This window comes from Mauremys reevesii, linkage group 1, assembly GCF_016161935.1.
Source record: "Mauremys reevesii isolate NIE-2019 linkage group 1, ASM1616193v1, whole genome shotgun sequence".
Lineage (NCBI taxonomy): Eukaryota > Metazoa > Chordata > Testudines > Geoemydidae > Mauremys > Mauremys reevesii.
The window spans coordinates 307458578-307481525 of NC_052623.1; the positions used below are offsets into that span (position 1 = coordinate 307458578).

At 40.7% G+C, this 22948-nt stretch overlaps 1 protein-coding gene across 1 annotated transcript in view; it reads right to left on the minus strand.

Annotated features, from left to right (window-relative positions):
• Nucleotides 1-22948, minus strand: part of CNTN1 (contactin 1) — a 443616-nt gene that overhangs the window by 164620 nt on the left and 256048 nt on the right. The gene's annotated exons all lie outside the window — the stretch shown is intronic.

A 22948-nucleotide genomic window follows, 5' to 3' on the forward strand; every position in this document is an offset into this window, starting at 1 on the left:
ATCCTGGCTAATAGCCATCGATGGACCTATCCTCCATGAATGTATCCTGTTATTTTTTGAACCCTGTTATAGTTTCGGCCTTCACAACGTCCTTGGGCAAAGAGTTCCACAGGTTCACTGTGCATAGTGTGAAGAAATACTTCCTTTTGTTTGTTTTAAACCTCCTGTCTATTAATTTCATTTGGTGATTCCTAGTTCTTGTGTTATGAGAAGGAATAAGTAACACTTCCTTATTCACTTTCTCCACACTAGTCATAATTTTATAGACATCTATCATATCCCCCCTTAGTCATCTCTTTTCCAAGCTGAAAAGTTCCAGTCTTATTAATCTCTCTTGAACCAATTTACATCATCCACACCTATTCATTTTGTATTGATTTACATTAAGAAACAAACAATAAAAAATACAAAAGGCACACACTTTATAACATGCTGTGTGTGTGGATGCTGTTGGTTTGATAGCCCTGCAAAATGAAGTTCTGCATGCATCAACAAAACAAGCACAATATGGACATCAGTGCTGGCTTCCTTTTACCACTCTTCTCTGGGTCATTCTTGCCCTGGGGTGAGGGAGAAGGTAATTTAGATTTCATTTCCATTCATTTCTTACCCTCTCTGCTGACATTACCAACTAGGGTGACAATTAGTGCCAGGTCTGGTGGAAATATTTGTCATTTGGACATCTGTCTACTAGGAATGCATTTGAGACCAACTCATCTGACATAGGCCAACATACTTCCAGCACTGATAGTGAGGACATGTGAGCTGAGACAAATACAAACGAGTGAGCTAAAGCTGAATAGTCCCTTTTCCTATAACCTACAGAACACCAAAGTTTTTATATTTATGGAATCAATCTTTACTTTACGGATAAAAGACTAATATGAAAGAGAATGAAGCTGAGCCTTCCTCTCCAAATCAAATTGTTCTCCTTTTATTCAGGCCTCTTGGAAAAGAAAAATGATGTTGCCACTTTGATGTAAGATGCTGCAGGCAAAGGTAAATTTATCGTTGTATATTCAATTAAATCCCAAAAAAAGCTATGTTAAAAGAAAGTTAAAGTTGATGTGACAGGTATTGCTTACATTCATGCTTGCATTGAAAAGACTCACAAGTTAGGAAATTCCAGAATTAAGATTCTCTGAGCAATTCACATTTTTAAATACCTTTGTCCCCCCTCATGCCCATCCTCCTTCTGAGCTCCTGACCTCTTCCCCTCCTTGCTCCCTGCATTCAAGTCAGGCTGCTTTCTCCCTGCTTCTCCACATTGCCAGGGCACCAGCAGGGGCTCTTAGTTTTTGGTGACTGTTGACACAGTGGTCCCCAGCTGCTGGGAAGAGCAATGGCAGGGAATTTCCTGTCTAGTTCCTGGAGCCCTAGGATGTAGCATGCGCAGGACAGTCTGCAGTATGTGCATGTAGATGCTCTGGGGGGAGAGCATGCTCAGTGCAGGTGGAATGTTAAGAGATTTTAACTGACAAACTCTAATAAGTCTCTACTGAACAAATGTGAACTGAGATTTTTCAAAGTGTTATAATTGGCTAGATGTAGCTAAATTTTCACAGGACCAGCAAAAGCTGCAAGCCAGATACCAGGGCCATCTCCCGACCAAACAAAGTTCTTGCTCCAGAACATGGAGCTGCTACAGCTTCTCTACTAAATGAGAAAATTGAATATACCTAAAATATCAGCTAATAAATTAATATCAGCTGTTTCATTCATAGGACCTAGCCACATCAGCCACACCATCAGGAGCTCGTTCACCTGCACATCTACCCATGTGATATATGCCATCATGTGCCCCTCTGCCATGTACATTGGCCAAACTGGACAGTCTCTACGCAAAACAATAAGTAAATTATATTTCAAATTTAAGTAAGTTATATGATTTCATTCTTCCTATTTGGGGCACTCTGTGCCAAATTCTAAAATTGACGGGTAGGATATTCAAAAGTGCTGAAATGTCTGAGGGGCCCCATTGAAAAGTCACAGGGATGTGTGTGCCTAAGTAACTTAGGCACAATTGAAAACATTTCTGCCACGCTTTGCCAGCAGTGCCCCATCCCTGCATAGCAGCTCCTGAGGCTGACCAACTGCAAGCTGCGGCCATGGGGAAAGGCAGCAGCAAAACAGTTGGGAGCTGCAGGGAGAACTGCTGCTTTTGCTGCTGCCTCTCCCCACTGAGCTAACTTCTCAGAGCCACAAGGAGGGGCTGCTGAGCATAAGGGTGGGGGCCTTTAAATTGTGCCTCCCACAACCAGTAGATACCAGTTGTCTATGTTACAGTATAAGATTGTCTATTTATGTGGTTTAATAATACATGAATTTTAAATAGTAGTATGCTGTAAAAGTAAAGAGAAAGGAAACCATTCTTCAGCTGCTCTGGCCATCTTTCCAGTTCTCCTCCGCTTCTGTGACAAGTCTCTCTCCTCCTTATCTGGATGTTGTTATAACTGAATTTGCATGACCACGCTGCAGCATACAGTACCTCTTTGGACCTGCTGCCAGTCGAGCCAATGGAAATTTGTCACTGACTTCAAGTAGAACAGGATCAAGCTTTTTATCAGTATCTCAGATAGTTTTCTGCTAGTTTTCTAATAAAAATATTGGCCCAACAATGTGGGAATTAGGAATAACAAAAATACCATCTGTGGATTATTGGACTTTTTGTGGTTTTATGGAAACACATAATTTTTATCAACCTATGACAGTGTGAATAGTAAATGCTGTGCAGCAGAGAGTGATCCTCTATCTATACACAGATTAACACATTCCCAGGAGTAGTTATGCCCCTTTGCATTACTCAGCTAGTGTTAAGGGGTCATAATCCAGCCATAAATCAGCAGCAGAGAATTCCCCCGTCTTAAAAGGATCATCCTACTGGTATCTACGCAACACCCTGGTGGTGCATCTAAGTGCAGTTGGGCCTTGAACCTCTGCAACCCCATCTCCCTATGTAGGGGCCATTTGTCAGGGGTGTGGTCAAGCACCACTCCGCTTCACCTGTAACCCTTTTGCCCATCAGAGGGCAACAACAAGGGCCAGGTTCAGTATCCAGGGGTTCTGTTTCAATAACATGATGCAAAACCGTCTCGAGCCCCCCTTGGGACAATTACATACCACCCCACCGGACACCTCTAAGAGGCAATACTTTCTCTCTCGCAAGCACAGAGTCTGAGTGTAGCAAAAGCCTTTTAATAAAGGAGGGAAACAATGTGGCATTATGTTGGGGAAACACCACAAACAGGATTCATAACACGAACCATGAGCAAAAGACCGACCCCCAAGTCAGTTTGGCAGTGTCCTTTTCCCCTCAGGGTCTTAAGTCCAGCAACCCAACAGTCATCCCCACCCACAGTTTCTGACCTTGGTCAGTGCAGCCCCAGAGTGGTTCTGGTGTCCAACAACCAAAAAGTCACCCCTCCCACAGTTTCTGTCCTTGGTCAGTGCAGCGCCCAGAGGTCAGAAGTTCATCTGCAGAGTTTACCTCCTAGCCTGGGTGGAAGCGGGGGTAGGCATGGGGGGAATCTTACATATGCCACTGCCAGGTTGATAGCTGATTGCCACGCCTCTCCGTGGGGTTCTGCTACAGTCTTCACCATGAGCTGCACCTCTCCACCAGCCATCCTGCTTACCGCTCCTCTCCACTATAGCTGCGACTCTCCGCTATCCGCTCCTCACCGCTAGCCGTCCTGCTAGCCACTCACCAACTTGTCTTCAGGCCCCACCCCTACTTAACCTGCTCTCAATGATTTCAGCTCTTAGTAACTTCAGCTCTCAGTGATTTCATCTGTTAGTAGGGGGGGCTCAGTGCTGGCGCACTCAGAACCACTAGCACAAAGTAGGTCTAATGCTTAGACCTAGGAATTAGTGATTTCAGCGCTGGAGCACCTAACAAGACTTCTGAGTCAAAATTAGCTCTATTATTACACCGCAGAGAGAGGAGGGCCCAAAGTGGTGTTTGGGGCCCTCAGAAGGGGTCCATACTACCAGGTACACATACCTGTCCCAGCCTCTCTCAATTCACTGGGCTTTGGAACCCATGTCCCTTGGCTAGCGAGTGCTACTTAGTTGAGGGTGAGTCCCTCTGTCATAAAATGCCAAGTACAGTTCTACTGTCCTTGATTCACCTAACCAGGATAACACTTTATTACTCCTGCCCCAATAACAAAGAGACTGGGGATCCCACAGCAGCCAAAGTGACCATTTGAGCAAGCAGTCCATCATGCTAGGCAGCGTGGTTGTGCCCATGCAAACGAGATCAGCCCCTGAAGTCCTTTTCCACAGCTCACTATCAGATGTCAGGGTAGAGCTCATTCTGACTCTGCTTACACACCAATCCTCTACAGGCTGAAGACCCCAAATCACTGATGTAATTTAGAGTTGCTGGCAACAGCTCTGAGGGGTGTAGAGCCGGCTCTCAAAATATGAGAGCTGGAACCGGCTGTCTGAGGCATGTCCGTGCACCGTCCACTCCCCACACTAAGCAGAGCTCTGGAACAGATAAGGATATGCCCCACAGAAGATGCAATTACAGTTCACAGCTGTGGCATCTCAGATACCACAATATGATGTGTGTGCCTAACTGGTTACTTTTAATGATGGCCATAATGTGGTGAGTAAAGTTCAAAATTCTCTCTAACCTTTTCTAAATCTGCAAATAATATTTTAAAAGGCTTAACTGGTATTTCCTATCCTTATAATCAAGACTACCACTAGAAAAGATAACTTCAAGTAAAAGGCAAAATAAATAAAAAGTTTAACTGTGTCCCCTGTATAGATCTGCTTTTCAATTTTTATTTCCATTTTTTCTTCCCATCAATTTCTTATGCCAGGAGCAGATTTCTTTACCTCAGTATTTGTTTAGTGACATAATTCCTGCTCTCATTAATTACATTTGCTGTTTCCAGATTTAAAGATTCAGGGCCAAATTCATCTCTGCTGTAATTACATTGACTTTAAAATTGATTAAAATTTGTTGTAATCTTTAATAGATAAAGCAGACAAATTCTGACTTGATTTACATCCTGTGCAATGAATTACTGAAATTCCTGAAACTACAATGAATTCAGTAGGATTATGTAGTGGGGCAGATCACACCACCAGTCAGGAAGGGGTTAAAGAACTTCTGTGGGCACAATCAGCCCAACCTGGTGCACGTGTGAGGCTTGTCAAACCTGAAGCGGGTGATTCTTTAAAACGGAAGATCCAAACCCACTCCAGGATGGCACTTTGGAATGAGCAGAACTAGAACACAGAGCTCTTTAGTTCCAGAGAGCAAGGGCTACTTACTGGGAAAGTGTTAAAGTGCTGTTATATTTGGACCCAGCAGAGAAGGAAATAGACATAGGGAAAGGTGACAGAAAGGCTTCATTGTTCTGGCCACAAAATAGACATTAAAATGAAAGTGAAGCTCTGCACTGAGCTCAGAGAGCCTAACCATTTATAAGGGCAGGACATCACATTCCTCCACCCCAGTTTAAAATACTTTCCAAATACATACACATTGTCATTTACATGGTTACCAAAAACACTGTATCAGCAGTTCTCAACCAGAGGTCCGAGGCCCCCTGGTGGGCATGAGCAGGTCTCTCCAGCCGCCCAGCTCTGAAGGCAGTGCAGAAGTAAGGGTGGCAATACTGTGACCCCTCTAAAATAATCTTGCCAGCCCCCTGCAACTCCCTTTTAGGTCAGGACCCCCAATTTGATAAACACTGGTCTCCTCCCATGAAATCTGTATAGTGTAGGGTAAAAGCACACAAAAGACCAGATTTCACAGGGGAAGACCAGATTTCACTGTCTGTGACATGTTTTTCATGGCTGTGAATTTGGTAGGGCCCTAGGTATAGGTCAGGGCAACACTGGGTGCCTGAGCTTACCTGATGAAATGGCATCCCAGAGGCATTTTTGTTTTTTCTACTTAAAAATTGTGGGGTTAACTTGTGAAAGTTGTAAAACAGGAAAGTCAAATGTAAGTACTGCATTTTAAAAAAGATTTTAAAATATGCTAAGTTTTCAGAGTAAGATTCATTGATAAGTTTACAGTTCTTCATTCAAAAACACACCAATTAAACATTGTTACTGTTAGTAGTGGAGCTTCAGGCTGGTGCCAACTTTGCTTTCATTTACTTCAGCGTAGGCTGAGGCTTAGTCTACACTACAGACTCCGGGTGAGAGGGGAGCCAGGGCCAGTTTGTGAGGGACCCCATGGAGCCAGTCTCTAGGAAACAGATAAATGAATGGAGGTTAAGTCCATTAATGGCTATTAGCCAGGATGGGTAAGGAATGGTGTCCGAGGCCCCCTGGTGGGCATGAGCAGGTCTCTCCAGCCGCCCAGCTCTGAAGGCAGTGCAGAAGTAAGGGTGGCAATACTGTGACCCCTCTAAAATAATCTTGCCAGCCCCCTGCAACTCCCTTTTAGGTCAGGACCCCCAATTTGATAAACACTGGTCTCCTCCCATGAAATCTGTATAGTGTAGGGTAAAAGCACACAAAAGACCAGATTTCACAGGGGAAGACCAGATTTCACGGTCTGTGACATGTTTTTCATGGCTGTGAATTTGGTAGGGCCCTAGGTATAGGTCAGGGCAACACTGGGTGCCTGAGCTTACCTGATGAAATGGCATCCCAGAGGCATTTTTGTTTTTTCTACTTAAAAATTGTGGGGTTAACTTGTGAAAGTTGTAAAACAGGAAAGTCAAATGTAAGTACTGCATTTTAAAAAAGATTTTAAAATATGCTAAGTTTTCAGAGTAAGATTCATTGATAAGTTTACAGTTCTTCATTCAAAAACACACCAATTAAACATTGTTACTGTTAGTAGTGGAGCTTCAGGCTGGTGCCAACTTTGCTTTCATTTACTTCAGCGTAGGCTGAGGCTTAGTCTACACTACAGACTCCGGGTGAGAGGGGAGCCAGGGCCAGTTTGTGAGGGACCCCATGGAGCCAGTCTCTAGGAAACAGATAAATGAATGGAGGTTAAGTCCATTAATGGCTATTAGCCAGGATGGGTAAGGAATGGTGTCCCTAGCCTCTGTTTGTCAGAGGGTGGAGATGGATGGCAGGAGAGAGATCACTTGATCATTACCTGTTAGGTTTACTCCCTCTGGGACACCTGGCATTGGCCACTGTCGGTAGACAGGATACTGGGCTGGATGGACCTTTGGTCTGACCCAGTATGGCCATTCTTATGTTCTAACCTAAATGAACCCAAAGTTATGGAGACAGATATGAGTCAAGGAAGCCAGCAGCGTATCAGAAACCTGGAAAAATCTCTGACTGGATGGGCTCAGGCGTTTGGTCACAAGCTGAGGTGGTTCAAAAAGTTTTGGATTTTTTTTTAAGCAGAATTTTTTTATTATTTCTTTAAACAATCAAACACAGCAAGCAGCAGATATTTGGCCACACACTTCTGAAACCCCAAACCATATTCAGGTTATGGCAGACTAATTTCAGCTTTTCAATTAAAAAAAACACAACAAATTTTGAAGGAAAGCAGACGTTGTCTGTGATTTTTTTCTGCTTTTTAAAAACCCCTAGTTTTCGATCCAGAAACAGTTTTGACGGCACATATTTGTCCAACCCTTTAAATGAGCTTTAGTGCCTTTTAGATCTAGGGGTTTTATTGCCTTTTAGCTGATGCTGAGAACCAGTGATACCTTGTAAAGAAGTTCTCTCAAAACTGGATTTGTGCCAAGATGTAGAAGGTTTATTTTTCCCAGGGCCGCCCGTGGGGGGGGGGCAAGTGGGGCAATTTGCGCCGGGCCCCGCAGGGGGCCCCCACGAGAATATAGTATTGCAATTTTTTTTTATGGAAGGGGCCCCCGAAATTGCTTTGCTCCAGGCCCCCTGAATCCTCTGAGTGGCCCTGTTATGGAGCACCAATAGCTTGCAGTTACCCAAGTGAAAATGGCCTATATTTATGTATGTTAGAATCTTTTTTTTTCCCCAGGAAAAATAGGAACATAGAAATTGTCATACTGGATTAAATCCTAGGTCTTTCTAGTCCAGTATCCTGTCTCTGACAGTGGCCACCACCAGAAGCTTTAGAGTAAGATCCTGTGCACCATATTCCAGATGAGGCCACACCATTGATTATATAGATGTTATAATATTCTCTGCATTCCTTCCGCATCCTAACATATTGTTTGCTTTTTTGACTGCAGCTGCACTTTGAGCAGATGTTTTCATTGAGCTGTCTGCCATGACACCAACTAACCTTTTCTGTGTTGATAGTTAATTTAGAACCCTGTAAAACGTATAGTTTAATTTTTTCCCTCCAACATGCATTACTTTTTGTTTATTGACTCAGAATTTCATTTGCCATCATATTGCCCATTCACCTAGCTTATTTAAATCTCTGAAGCTCCCCACAGTCCTCTCTAGTCCTGACTAACCTAAATAACAGTGTCATTTGCAAATTTTGCTACGTCACTGCACACACACCCCACACTCCTTTTCAGATAATTAAAATACTGATCAACATGAGACCTAATACTGCACCTTGAGGTATCCCATAGTAAACTTTCATCTTGGCAAAAGATTAACAATTAATGCTATGCTTTTCTTTCGGTCACTTAGCCAATTTTTGAACCATATTTTGCCTCTCACTCCATAACTACTTAGCCTCTTGTACGGGTCAAAGGCCTTAAACTATTAACAGGTTCTCCATTATCCACTACTATAATGGTACTTTCAAAGAATTCTAATGGATTAGTGAGACATAATTTTCCCTTTCAGAAACTATGCTGGTTGTACTCTATCCTGACATGATTTTCTATCTGTTTTGTTATTCTGTATTTCATAGATTCATAGCTTCTAGGACTGGAAGGGACCTCAAGAGGTCATCAAGTCCAGTCCCCCGCCCTCATGGCAGGACCAAATACTGTCTAGACCATCCCGGATAGACATTTATCTAACCTACTCTTAAATATCTCCAGAGATGGAGATTCCACAACCTTCCTAGGTAATTTATTCCAGTGTTTAACCACCCTGACAGTTAGGAACTTTTTCCTAATGTCCAAGCTAAACCTCCCTTGCTGCAGTTTAAGCACATTGCTTCTTGTTCTATCCTTACAGGCTAAGATGAACAAGTTTACTCCCTCCTCCTCACAACACCCTTTAGATACCTGAAAACTGCTATCATGTTCCCTCTCAGTCTTCTCTTTTCCAAACTAAACAAACCCAATTCTTTCAGCCTTCCTTCACAGGTCATGTTCTCAAGACCTTTAATCATTCTTGTTGCTCTTCTCTGGACCCTCTCCAATTTCTCCACATCTTTCTTGAAATGCGGTGCCCAGAACTGGACACAGTAGTCCAGTTGAGGCCTAACCAGCGCAGAGTAGAGTGGAAGAATGACTTCTCGTGTCTTGCTCACAACACACCTGTTAATGCATCCCAGAATCATGTTTGCTTTTATTGCAACAGCATCACACTGTTGACTCATATTTAGCTTGTGGTCCACTATAACCCCTAGATCTCTTTCTGCCGTACTCCTTCCTAGACAGTCTCTTCCCATTCTGTATGTGTGAAACTGATTGTTCCTTCCTAAGTGGAACACTTTGCATTTATCTTTATTAAACTTCATCCTGTTTACCTCAGACCATTTCTCCAGTTTGACCAGATGATTTTGAATTATGACCCTATCCTCCAAAGCAGTTGCAATCCCTCCCAGTTTGGTATCATCTGCAAACTTAATAAGCATACTTTCTATGCCAATATCTAAGTCGTTGATGAAGATATTGAACAGAGCTGGTCCCAAAACAGACCCCTGCAGAACCCCACTTGTTATACCTTTCCAGCAGGATTGGGAACCATTAATAACTACTCTCTGAGTACAGTTATCCAGCCAGTTAAGCACCCACCTTATAGTAGCCCCATCTAAATTGTATTTGCCTAGTTTATTGATAAGAATATTATGCGAGACCGTATCAAATGCCTTACTAAAGTCTGGTACTACATCCACTGCTTCTCCCTTATCCACAAGATTCGTTATCCTATTAAAGAAAGCTACCAGATTGGTTTGATATGATTTGTTCTTTACAAATCCATGCAGGCTATTCCCTATGACCTTACCACCTTTCAAGTGTTTGCAGATGATTTCCTTAATTACTTGCTCCATTGTCTTCCCTGGCTCAGAAGTTAAACTAACTGGTCTGTAGTTTCCTGGGTTGTTTTTATTTCCCTTTTTATAGATGGGCACTATATTTGTCCTCTTCCAGTCTTCTGGAATCTCTCCTGTCTCCCATGATTTCCCAAAGATAATAGCTAGAGGCTCAGATACCTCCTCTATTAGCTCTTTGAGTATTCTAGGATGCATTTCATCAGGCCCTGGTGACTTGCAGGCATCTAACTTTTCTAAATGATTTTAAACTTGTTCTTTTTTTATCTTCCAAATCTACCCCTTTCCCATTAGCATTCACTACGTTAGGCATTCCTTCAGACTTCTCGGTGAAGACCAAAACAAAGAAGTCGTTAAGCATCCCTGCCATTTCCAAGTTTCCTGTTACTGTTTCTCCCTCCTCACCCTGTCTTGGTCTTCCTCTTGCTTCTAATGTATTGATAAAAAGTCTTCTTGTTTCCTTTTATTCCTGTAGCTAGTTTGAGCTCATTTTGTGCCTTTGCCTTTCTAATCTTGCCCCTGCATTCCTGTGTTGTTTGCCTATATTCATCCTTTGTAATTTGTCCTAGTTTCTATTTTTTATATGACTCCTTTTTATTTTTTAGATCATGCAAGATTTCATGGTTAAGCCAAGGTGGTCTTTTGCCACATTTTCTATCTTTCCTACCCAGCAGAATAGCTTGCTTTTGGGCCCTTAATAGCATCCCTTTGAAAAAACTGCCAACTTTCCTCAGTTGTTTTTCCCTCAGTCTTGATTCCCATGGGACCTTACCTATCAGCTCTCTGAGCTTACCAAAATCCGCCTTCCTGAAATCCATTGTCTCTATTTTGCTGTACTCCCTTCTACCCTTCTTTAGAATTGTGAACTCTACCATTTCATGATCACTTTCACCCAAGCTGCCTTCCACTTTCAAATTCTCAACGAGTTCCTTTAATCAATATGTCTGGTATAAAAGGCTTACTGGTCTATAATATCCCAGATCACCACCAGACTCTTTTTAAAATATAGTGTCAATATTTACTACCTTCTAATCCTTTGACTTTTTTTTTTTAAAATAAGAGATTGTATATTAAGCTTCTTGAGAAGTCTTGGAAGTGCTGTCTAGGCCTGGCAATTCATTGCTTCTTAAATCATCAATTTGCTCTACCAACTCTTCTTCTGACACAGCAGTCTCTGGAAGTACTTCATCTTTATTACTAGAAAAGAGCCGGGCCAGGGTAAGAATCTCCCCAACAATATCATCCAGGAAGAATGATACAAATAAATCATTTAGCATCTCAGCAATGTCTCATCTTCATTAATTGTTCCCTTTAATCCCTGATGATTCAGCTGATGCAGAATTCCTGCTTCAGATATACTTTCATCTTGGAAATCCATTTTGGCCCTGCAATTTCCCTCTTGCTTATTACTGCCAAGTGTATTTTGTACTCATGTTTGTTGGCTTCACTAGGTTAAGATTTCCAAAATTTGAATAAAAGATTTGTTTGGCTCAAATAACTTCTGAAACTTTGCCATTTAGCTATATTAGTTTTCTACTGGCTTTCCGTATGTTCAATGGCACAGAAGTCTTCGGAGAGGCTAATACATTTTTAAGTCATATACTGGCCAATGGTCAGGATTTTACTTCTGATTTGGGGGCTTTAAGACTAACTTCCTCATTTTATTGACATCTTTTTTTTCCTAAAGTTTAGTATCACTGTGTCACTTTTTGGAAATCTACTTGCCCTCCTCCATGTTGAACCTAATTATACTGTCTTCACTACATCTTAGTGCAAAATAGAGTAGTTTAAAAAAAAAGCAGCAAAAGACTGGCTTTGCATGATCATTCATTCTGTTCTCCATATGCAATAATGAAGATTTTAACAAAGAAAATATTTACATACTTTTTAAATTAGTAGGCAATTATATCAACCAGACTATATATGTAACTTTGCTCCCAAACATCTACTTCAGTAGACAAGAAGATATGTAAATAATTTCTGTCTTCAGAGGAACAGCAAAGATTTAGTCTCTGCTCCATCACCATCCATCCCAATCACTTTCAACCAAGCCAATTCATTTTATCTTCAGCTAAATTAATCCTTACATGTATCTAATTTAGTTTTGAAAATCAATTGTATTCACAGATTAAGGATAATACCATGCAGTAAAGCTATGATTTATAATTATACCAGCCTGTATGGTGTGTATGCGTGTGTGCACGTCCCTGTGTGCACGAGGGGGCAGAGTTGGAGAAGCTGGATGTACACTGTAAAATACTACCCTCATCATTTTTATATTTATATTTTATATTTCATAGTGGGTTGCCTTTAAATTCTAATCTGAAGTTTTCCTTTGTCTCATTGTTAGTCACATAGATTTTGGATACTGCAACTGTATTTTTACAGATGTTTTGAGCCTGATTTTTGCCAAATATCTTAAAACATAAAAAACCCTTTAACTGTCCCTTTTAATTTATAACCAGGGCTAGTAGCACTCTACGATATCTCAACTCAGGGTGATGAACGCAGCATAAAACCCAGCAAGGCTAGATAGATACGATAATGTTATGCCAGATAGACAGAAGGAAAGATTCTGCTCCCTGCTATTCTGTTGTAAACGCAGAGTCGAATCTCAAGATTTTGGATTTACATTTCTGCAACTGAAAGTAAAATCTCGCCCAGATGTCTCCAGTCATGCTCCCAGGATGGGGGGGCTAATGACTTGTGTCCAAGCTTTGGCAGTGACTACAAAAGTGGGAGAATGATATGGAGGTATTCCCACCACCTCCAAGGGCAATGGCATAACAAAGAGGCTATTGGCAGCATATTTTCTACCTCTCCTAATCTGATGCCGATCCACAAGGAAGAGGGCAGCGGCAGCCAATTTCTACTATTGCTGTGAAATCCAGTTATGGTTATTGCTTTTATTTGTATTACAGCAGTGCCTAGGAAACCCAGTCAAGAATCAAAGCCCCTTTGTATAGCCATGCAACAAAGACAACAGGCCCCGCCCCAGAGAGAGGATTCTTCCATTCCTATTCAGCAGAAGGGCACAACTACAGTCTCTGCACTCCCTGGAGTGCTTGGACTCCTCCCCACATCATTTGATCCCTGGGGTTTCAGACATGCCAAAGGGTGCAGAGAGAAACAGGGATGAGTCAGAGCCATGGCCCCATGTGTATACATTTCCTCAGCCCCAGAGAGCTCTAAGGAAAAATCCTTCAGAGGGTGCTGTTACCACTTTAAACATCTTTTCCCATGGACACGGGGCAGAAATCTATCACATAGTCATTTCAGCACCACACTTGGGGACATCATTTCCTTTCAGATGATTTATCAGTGACTCTTTTCAATAGGCCATTCATTTGCTATGATGACTCTATGGATTAATTTCTGTCAGTACGGGTCCTGCATTTGGGTCCACAAGTAATAAATCATGGGAGGGGTAGCTTTAATTAGAAAAGCGTTGGGGTGAGAAATTGTTGTCCCACTGTGTAACCAATGTGATGAGGTTGTACCAGCTGTGAAACTCTAAGTCTGTTTATAAAGCAGTATTTAGTGATTGACTGAACCTACTAAGAAGCAGCAAAGAATCCTGTGGCACCTTATAGACTAACAGACGTTTTGCAGCATGAGCTTTCGTGGGTGAATACCCACTTCTTCGGATGCAAGATTTGTTTGGCTCAAATAACTTCTGAAACTTTGCCATTTAGCTATATTAATTTTCTACTGGCTTTCCGTATGTTCAATGGCACAGAAGTCTTCGGAGAGGCTAATAAATTTTTAAGTGATATACTGGCCAATGGTCAGGATTTACTTCTGATTTGGGGGCTTTATGACTAACTTACTAAGTTGTTCCGCATGCAATTGAAGAGACAGCCTGTGCAGCAGCAAGTGAGAACACACTCAGCAAGTTTTTTTTCCCATATAAGTGAGGCAAGAAGTAATAGCTTTGGTAAGACATGAGCATCAGAGAAAGGAACAATCAGAAGGGCAAATAAAGCCGCTAGACACATGGACATTGAAAATCCATGTGCACTAAACTCCTATACATTCAATGGATTTAGGGTCCCCCTCCACATTTTTGGAATATAGAATAAACATGAAATTAAAGAATTAGAGTTCACTTAAGTTGGGTTAAGGAAATGTGTGTTGTAAAGAATGACTGCAGATGGTATTAAATGAGACAAAGAGAATCTGCCTTAGAAGGAGCCAACATGGACCTTTCCACCCCACATTCCAGTGTTTTCTAAAAAGTAAAGCCTATATGAATTCAGGAGCAACGAAAAAGCTACTGGGCAGGAGGAGAGGCCTTGGGGAGAAAGGGAGGTTGTAAATCTTATCTGGAGTAAGACTGGACAAATCGGTTGTTAGCTAATTGGCTATCATATGATGTGTTTGTTGAAGGGTATAAATCATACTGGAGCACACCAGGACGAGATGGTTCTTCCTAACTCTGACCTGTTTAAGTACACTGATCACATACTTATGAATATTTTGTTACTGTATTCAGGGTAATAATTACTTTTTTTACACTGTTAGGCATGTGTAGAGCATTTGTATAAAATTCCATTTGGCTTTTTGGTTTAATCAAGGAATGTATGGCTAAATTAGCATTTGGTAATCTCCCATATTAATAATTCCAATACCAAGGTTTTCCTATCTAATTAAGTTTTCGTTTTTAAAAAAAGCTTTTCCTCATATGCACCACACTTTACAAATCTCCCTTGTGCCAAAGTAGCCTATGCTTCCCCAACTTTGCATCCCCTATCTCCCAAACTCCTCCCTTTGCCCTCAGGAAAAGGCCGCTCCTGAACTGACCCTGTGCGAATATTTCCCTAAGTTTGGAGGGCTGGATGGAACTTCATTTGCAGCTCATCAACAATATTTCTTGCTCTGCTATACGGGTTGCATCAGGGTGTCATGACATGTTTTTTTCCTTAACAAGTTTTAATTGCAAGATCTCTGCACTATTTCCAGCTCCTTGCAGCATGGGGAGTGGTAGAGTGGACCAAAGCCAGGGTTTTACTTGTGATAAAGAGATACACTAACCACAAATGCTGGCTGTTAAATAATCTGAATTGTTCACATAAGTCAGGGGTCAGCAACCTTTCAGAAGTGGTGTGCCGAGTCTTCATTTATTCACTCTAATTTAAGGTTCCGCGTGCCAGTAATACATTTTAACATTTTTAGAAGGTCTCTTTCTATAAGTCTATAATATGTAACTAAACTATTGATGTATGTAAAGTAAAAAATGTTTTTAAAATGTTTAAGAAGCTTCATTTAAAATTAAATTAAAATGCAGAGCCCCCTGGACCGGTGGCCAGGACCCAGGCAGTGTGAGTGCCACTGAAAATCAGCTCGCGTGCCGCCTCTGGCAGGTGTGCCATAGGTTGCCTACCCCTGACATAAATTTTTGTGGGGTGGCTCCAATGACTTCTGGAGTTGCACCAGAGAGAGATCAGAACTGGACATACAGTGCCTTAGTATATCTGGTATTAAGACAGAGGATCTAGTTCAAGTACAGCCTGAGAAATATCCAGTGAATTCCTGCAAATTTTGGAATATTGCTCACTGATTCCAGTTACTCCTGGTCAAATGACTCAAATATGCAGTATATAAAAGGCACACAAACACACACAAAAAGGCATAGTAGCAGTTTTAATTCAAGAACTGCATAACAGTTGAAAGGCACTTAGAGAAAAAAAGGAAAACACAGAAAAGATGCAAAGTATTAATTAGGAGATTCAGCTAATATTAATTATAAATTGTTTTAGATTTAATATTTATCATTTAGCCATCTGAGAGATTCAAATGTGTTTATTTTCTTATATTCAGTAATGACTATCATGGACTTATGATAGATACATGGAGAGATCATTAAAATCTCATCTGGAAGGTTATTTTCTAGAAATGCTTTCAGTCCTATTTATATGTATAAATTACTTATACAGGCTAATGCCTGTGTCTTGACTATACTCATTCTTGCTTTTGAGGCAATCAACCAATTATCCAGTTTGATACATAGTAAAGCACAAGAAATCAGAAACAACATTGCAAGAGTTTTACTAGTTGTGTTTTATTTTCCTAAAATTGAGACTATAATTGTCAATCCTGCTTGAGACTTTTATTCATCCCGGGTTTCATATCTCTATTTATAATGATTTCCTCAACCATGTCTCATTCAGTGATATGTCATCCACCCATGTTAGTTCTTCTGTGAGTCCACTTGCACAGAAGAAAAAACAATGCAGGAAGTGATGACATTCCTCAAATCTAATTCTCGCACCAGAATTTCACAAAAATCATGAGACTAAATATTAACTAATAACATTACTGGCAAAAAGATTTGCCCAGGACTTGTTATGAGTTAATATTTATTCTCATATTTTTTGAGAAATACCATTGTGAGACCATGTGATTTCAGGCATGTATTCATTTCCCGCATTTCATATAAGAGTGTTTCGTTTTTTTTTTCTTTTTTCTGCACAAGATGATGTATAGAAGACCTAGGCTACATATATCATGCAGCAGCTACAGAAGGTCCTTTCAATCCATCAGGGAAGGCTGGTTCCATGTTATGTCAGTTTATGGAACTCACATTTTTAAAATCTAAAATATGAAATTCCTATATAGTTAGTCATGTTTACTCCTAAACTTAGATTATTTCATTAAACTATTTATCATTATTACTACTATTATGAACCTCATTGGTAACATTTTACATCTTTTTTGGAATTTACAGTAAGAGCCCGTATTAGATGTCAGGAAAAAAAATTAATAACTTACATGGATCTTAGAAAATTGTTTCCTGAACTTGTACCTGCAATGGATTTTTCAATGAATCATCCAATACGCTGGATATTAGAATCTGGTGATTTGGATGACAGAGTTGATGGGTACGGTTACAAGGAAATCAGCATTTAAGATTAGACCACCTCACCCAAATGAATGCAAATTTTGTTTTACTTAGTGACTTTTAGTGGGTTTCTATTTGTGGGTCTAGTCTCTCTGTTCCTACATGTTTTTAAATCTTATCACATTCTTAAATAAAAACACACAAAAGGGAGCCATAATTGAATTTTAAGAAGGGAAACAGCTAGTCAACATCTAGCACACTCAGGTTCTTGGAATTGGTTCCAGATCAGGCATTATCACAAAGGGGCATTAATCAGAGAGAACAGTATGCACATATCAAACAGAAGAATGTTAGTGTGTAAACTACCATACTCACAGACAGACTAAAGGAGGAAAAGGTGATTGATATTACTGAAATGTAGTGAAGAGTTGGCAATCAGTCCAATAAAACATATGGGCTATATACACAGAGGCCCTGTAAGTGCCATCTGTTTAGACACTACACTGCATGCATCCTTAGGCCTGGATCATGCAAACATTATACGCTTGCTTAATTCTACTGCTGTGAATAGTCCCATTCATTTCAATAGATCTATTCACGGTAGAAGGATTAAGCATGTGCGTGTTTGCACGATAAGGCCTTACTAGGTGTTCATTGGGGTCAATGCTAAAGAAAGCAGATCCTGGAGTGAATGACTAAACTTCCACTCACCTGGAAGAGCTTGAGAATAAAGGGGCAGGGGATTAAATGGTTTTCAAGAAGCAGAAATTCTGTATATTTTTACATAAACAACAATTTTTTTTTAAAACTGTAAAGCTGAAACTCTGGGAAATCTTTCCTCAAGTGTGTTTAAAATGGATAAAATCATGCATTTTGGAGATAAAATCTAAACACACTGTCAGGGATGAATATACAGCAGTTTTATGAAGAGCAAACTTTGTATTATATAGTATTCTCCTTACTGGGAAAATATTTCTGGCGGGGAGGAGAGTTTCCCTAGAAAATATTTAAATAGTGTATTTTAGAATGTACATTTGGACAAAGAAGGAAGCTACCACTATTTATTAAAAAACATGACAGTAAGCTGACTTGCTTGAGTTCTTTTAGGGCTCTATCCTGATCCAACAAAAGACTTAAACACATTTACCTTTAAGCATGTAAGTAGTCCCAAATCCATGGGGCTTACTCATGTGTTTAAAGTTAAGCATACGATTAAGGGTTTTGCTGGATCAAGACCCGTTATGCTGCTCAGCGCTTTGAAGGATACAGTTCTTAATGTGACCCCCAAAACTTAAGAGAAATGCTCTAAGTACACTGTGATCTCCTAACGGCCAAAATCTGAGAGGTGCTCAGCATCTCAAACACCTGTAACTCCCACTAGAATCAATGTATTCTTTGCATTAGCTTCCTCTCTCTCTTTTTTCTAAGGACCATCTCCTCCCTCTGTTCCTTGCTTTCTGTATATTTATCTGCTTCCTATTCATTTAGTGTTGGTAAGGGTAATTACTACCCATCTAGGGACGCACTGGTTGTTATCACTGCAGTATCTGAGTGCCTACACAGCATATCCATCTCTCTTCTTTCTTCTCCACTGGGGAAAGGAATAGCTTGATTAGTCTACAGGTCATATAATAGCAACTCATGTAGGTTTATGGATAGCATATATCCAGAGACATATAACTTCACAATTCCTGTGGTAACCAACATTTGGTTCTAGAGCTGGCAAATAAGATGTTTCCCAGTCTGTGAACAAAGTATTTTCATTACCAAATAATCCATCAGATAATAAGCGATTGTCAAACTCCAATTTGGGGATTAGGGAACACATGGGAGAATGGGGGAGTCAGTAATCTCAAAATTAGAAACTTTACATGAGGTTAGATTATTAGTAATGTTGCATATTAATTGTACTGTGGTAGCACCTATGGGCTCCGATCATGCACTTGGCCCCACTGTGCTAGGTACTGTACAAACACACACAAAAGGGAAGGCCTCTGCCTTAAAGAGTTTAGAATCTACAAACTTGTCTACATAACAAATTACTGCACAATAAGTCAGGCTGTGAACCTAACCCACACCATCTTACCACAAAGTAACATCCAGTGTGGATGCTGCTACAGCATAATGAAGGCCCCACGGTGCAGTGTGCATAATAAGTTTTCACAGTAGTACAGTAAACCACACTCCAGGACTTTCACTGTGCTGTAGCAGTGTTCACATGGGATGCTACTGTGCAGCAAGATGGTGTGCTGTTGATTCATACCTTGGCTTGATGTGCAGGAACTCACTGTGTAGACATGCCCTAAGTGATATCCTTCTCAAATTCTGCAAAAATTGGAGGGTGGACTCAAGCATTTAAATAACATTTAAATCTTTACATATGTTCCTCTTTCTTATAATGATCAACTTTAAAAGTATTAATCTATCAGTTTCAGACAGCAAAGGCCAAAGATATCCTAACATAGTACACAGCTAGGCTGACCTTGAATGTTGATGTACATTGGTACAGGAGAAGAGGCATGGACATTACCACTCATCACTAAATCATCAGGCTCGGTTTTATGAATACACCCTAGAAATTACTTGATATTGAGAACTGGATCAGATACTGTATTCAAACTCACATGAAATATTACTTACCAGCATTAGAGAGGCTCATGGTCCATACCAGTTTGGAAAAGAGCCAAAAATGTACTCTGCCAGGCTCACAGGAAGATAAACAATGCGCTTTCATGTTTCTGAGCATTACAGTCATGAAGCACATCATGATTATTTATTCACTAGTACCATCAGTGCTGCACAAAGTGCTCTTGTCAGACAAAGCAGGGACATGGTGGAGGCCATAAATGGGTATATGTACATTCAACCGCTTTCTATTTTTAGAGGCAAGTGTATCCCTCCCCCACCCCTTTAGCAACTGTGAATGCCATATAATGCCAAATAATGTCGATTCAACTCCCCAGTTCACAGCATGTGTCTTTGAAGCTGTTGCCTTGGAAAAACTCAAGCGATATATAATTTAAGATCTGTATTTTATTTCTCTCATAATAGAGTGGGGAATGCTGCACTTCACAATGGGGCCTCATTGGCTATTGTAGCATTGTGTCCGTGACCATAAAGGTCATGGACCTGGCACATCATAACACTGCTAGAAAGTTGCCATCAACTTCATGAATAACATATCAGCATAGGCCAATGAGGGTACGTCTACACTGCAGCCAGAGGTGTGGCTCCTAGCACAGTAGATAGATGTGTTAGCTCAAGCAATGGGAATATTGCAGCATAGGTGATGATACCAGCCAGCTGCCTCAGTACAAGATTGCCCAACTCTGTGGGTTTGGGCATGGGTGGCTAGCCAATACCACAAAGTTCACACTGCTATTTTTAGTGTGGTAATTCAAGCAGAGTTGGCACACATTTGTCTATCCAGGCCGGGAGGTACGCTCCCAGCTGCTGTGTAGACATACCCTGAGGGATTGGATGGATATTGGTTCCCAAGAACACGTCACCACTTGGACAGAAAGAACACCCATCAAAAAGTAGTCACACCTTCTGTACAAAGTGACTAGATTGTCTTGGGGAAGACAAATAGTATACTACTAGATTGAAGAAGAAGATAAGAAAACTGCTATTATCTATGCCCATCTCCCAGCTACCAGTGAGATCACTGATTCACTATGGTATATCATGCAATTGAGGTGGATTTTTTTTCTTTTCCTAATTTAAAAGTTAAAAGTGAATTTAGTGCATATGAAAAGTATCAGCATCAAAACTGAAGTTTTTACTTTTCTAAAGAACAGATACAGCATAGGCACAGGACAGTATACATTTCTCCACAATGATCCACTCTGCTTACGAATGAAAGAGTAACTTTAGTCCTTTGCTTCTCTTCTGAGACTGCCAACAAAGATGTCAATAAATACATGTTGTAATAGTTTGTAATTATATTGACACATATGCATGTTTTTCATAAGCACCCAAGGTACAGAGGAACCTCAGCCTCATTTTTTAAAATGACTGGACCTATTGACTTTCAATGACACTTAGGAACTTAGGACAAAGTTTTCAAAAATGCTTAAGACTGTAAAATCATCTTGCCCAGGCCAAACAGCCATTAGAATGGCAAGCGGTTACAGTCAGTACTGACTCTCTGGGCCAGATCTGAACCAAAGTTGGGTATTTGCCCTGTATTGCAATAGAATGTCTGAGAGCATATGCTATTTTGAGTATTTTCATTAAAAAGTAATTAGTGTGGCATGTCACATCTTTTGGTTCCACAGATTCTCCTTTTAGACAAATAGAACTGAGGGTTCATGAAGCACAGTAAAAACTAGAAAATGGCCGTTAGGTTTTGGCACATGCTTTATTGGGAACCAGAGTAAAAGTTAGGCCATCACTGAAATGGAAGCCTAATCCACTAGGCCCAAATTTATCAGACTCAGGCACAGCCATTAGTCACTGACCTGCTTGCTTGCAGTCAACTTGATGAAAAAGAAAAGCTTGAAGTCACCATTCAAGTGGGGAGAGGTGAATCTGTACAGAAAGTTAGCCAATTTAGAAATGTTACCGGGGGCTTGGAGAGAGCCCAGATATGGGGGGAAGATGGGGACTCAAATATTGCTGACGATAGGCATGAAATATCTCTGACAGTGGGGTGGCCAATCATCAGCCCACTCTTGACTGAGTGATTTGCTGCTCTCATTTGCCTTGGACCGCTTAAAGTGCACTCTGAAAGGCGAACCTTCTTTATTATTGTCTGTCAGAGATGGATCAGAGATGAAGCACTGAAATTAGCCATGGCTTTTTCATCAACTTCTATTTGCCAGACTGGATACCAAACACTGATTTACCTGAAAAATAAATGTTGCTCCTACTGCTGGAGATGATCTCTACCTGTAAAGCAGCTGCATTGACTCTTGTCCACTTCTGCTCATCAGAGTAACTCCAGGCTTCCCACTGACAGTGTTTTGATGAGATTTTGAAATGAACTGCTATAGCAATTGTTTGTACCTTTTTGGGGGAGGGATGGCTCAGTGGTTTGAACATTAGCCTGCTAAACCCAGGCTTGTGAGTTTAATCCTTGAGGGGGCCACTTAGGGATCGGACAAAATCAGTACTTGGTCCTGCTAGTGAAGGCAGGGGCTGGACTCAATGACTTTTCAAGGTCCCTTCCAGTTCTAGGAGATAGGATATCTCCATTAATTTATGAATTTATTTTTTTAAATCTCCCTTAAAGTCCTCAGCAGTTGTTTTAACACATTCATGTGCAGCATTAGTTTTAAATGACTAGAAATGAATGAGAAATATTTGGTGTATGCTAATAAATCATTAAAATATACATGGTTCATCTCCAAAAAAAGAACAGGAGTACTTGTGGCACCTTAGAGACTAACAAATTTATTTGAGCATAAGCTTTCGTGGGCTACAGCCCACTTCATCAGATGCATGCAGTGGAAAATACAGTAGGAATATATATGTGTGTGTATATATATATATATATATATATACACACACACACACACACACACACACACACACACACAGAGAACATGAAACAATGGGTGTTACCATACACACTCTAACGAGAGTGATCAGTTAAGATAAGCTATTACCAGCAGGAGAGAAAAAAACTTTTTGTAGTGCTACTCAAAATGGTCCATTTGCAGCAGTTGACAAGAAGTTGTGAGGAACAGTGTGTGTATGTGGGGGGAGGGGGAAATAAACATGGGAAAAACAGCTTTACTTTGTTCATCTCCATCACCACTACACATTCATACTCTCCCCCGCTTCACTTCTGCCATATTTCTTCCCAAACTGCATTATTTCCGCACTACCATGCCCACAACCCACATTACTTTTTGCCACCAATTCCCCCTTGACCCTTCACTTCCTCCTCCCTCTCCATGCAGGATCTTAATGACAGCTTCCAGGAGAAGATTGATAAAATCTATCATGATCTCCCTTACTCCCCATCCTACTTCTCCCCT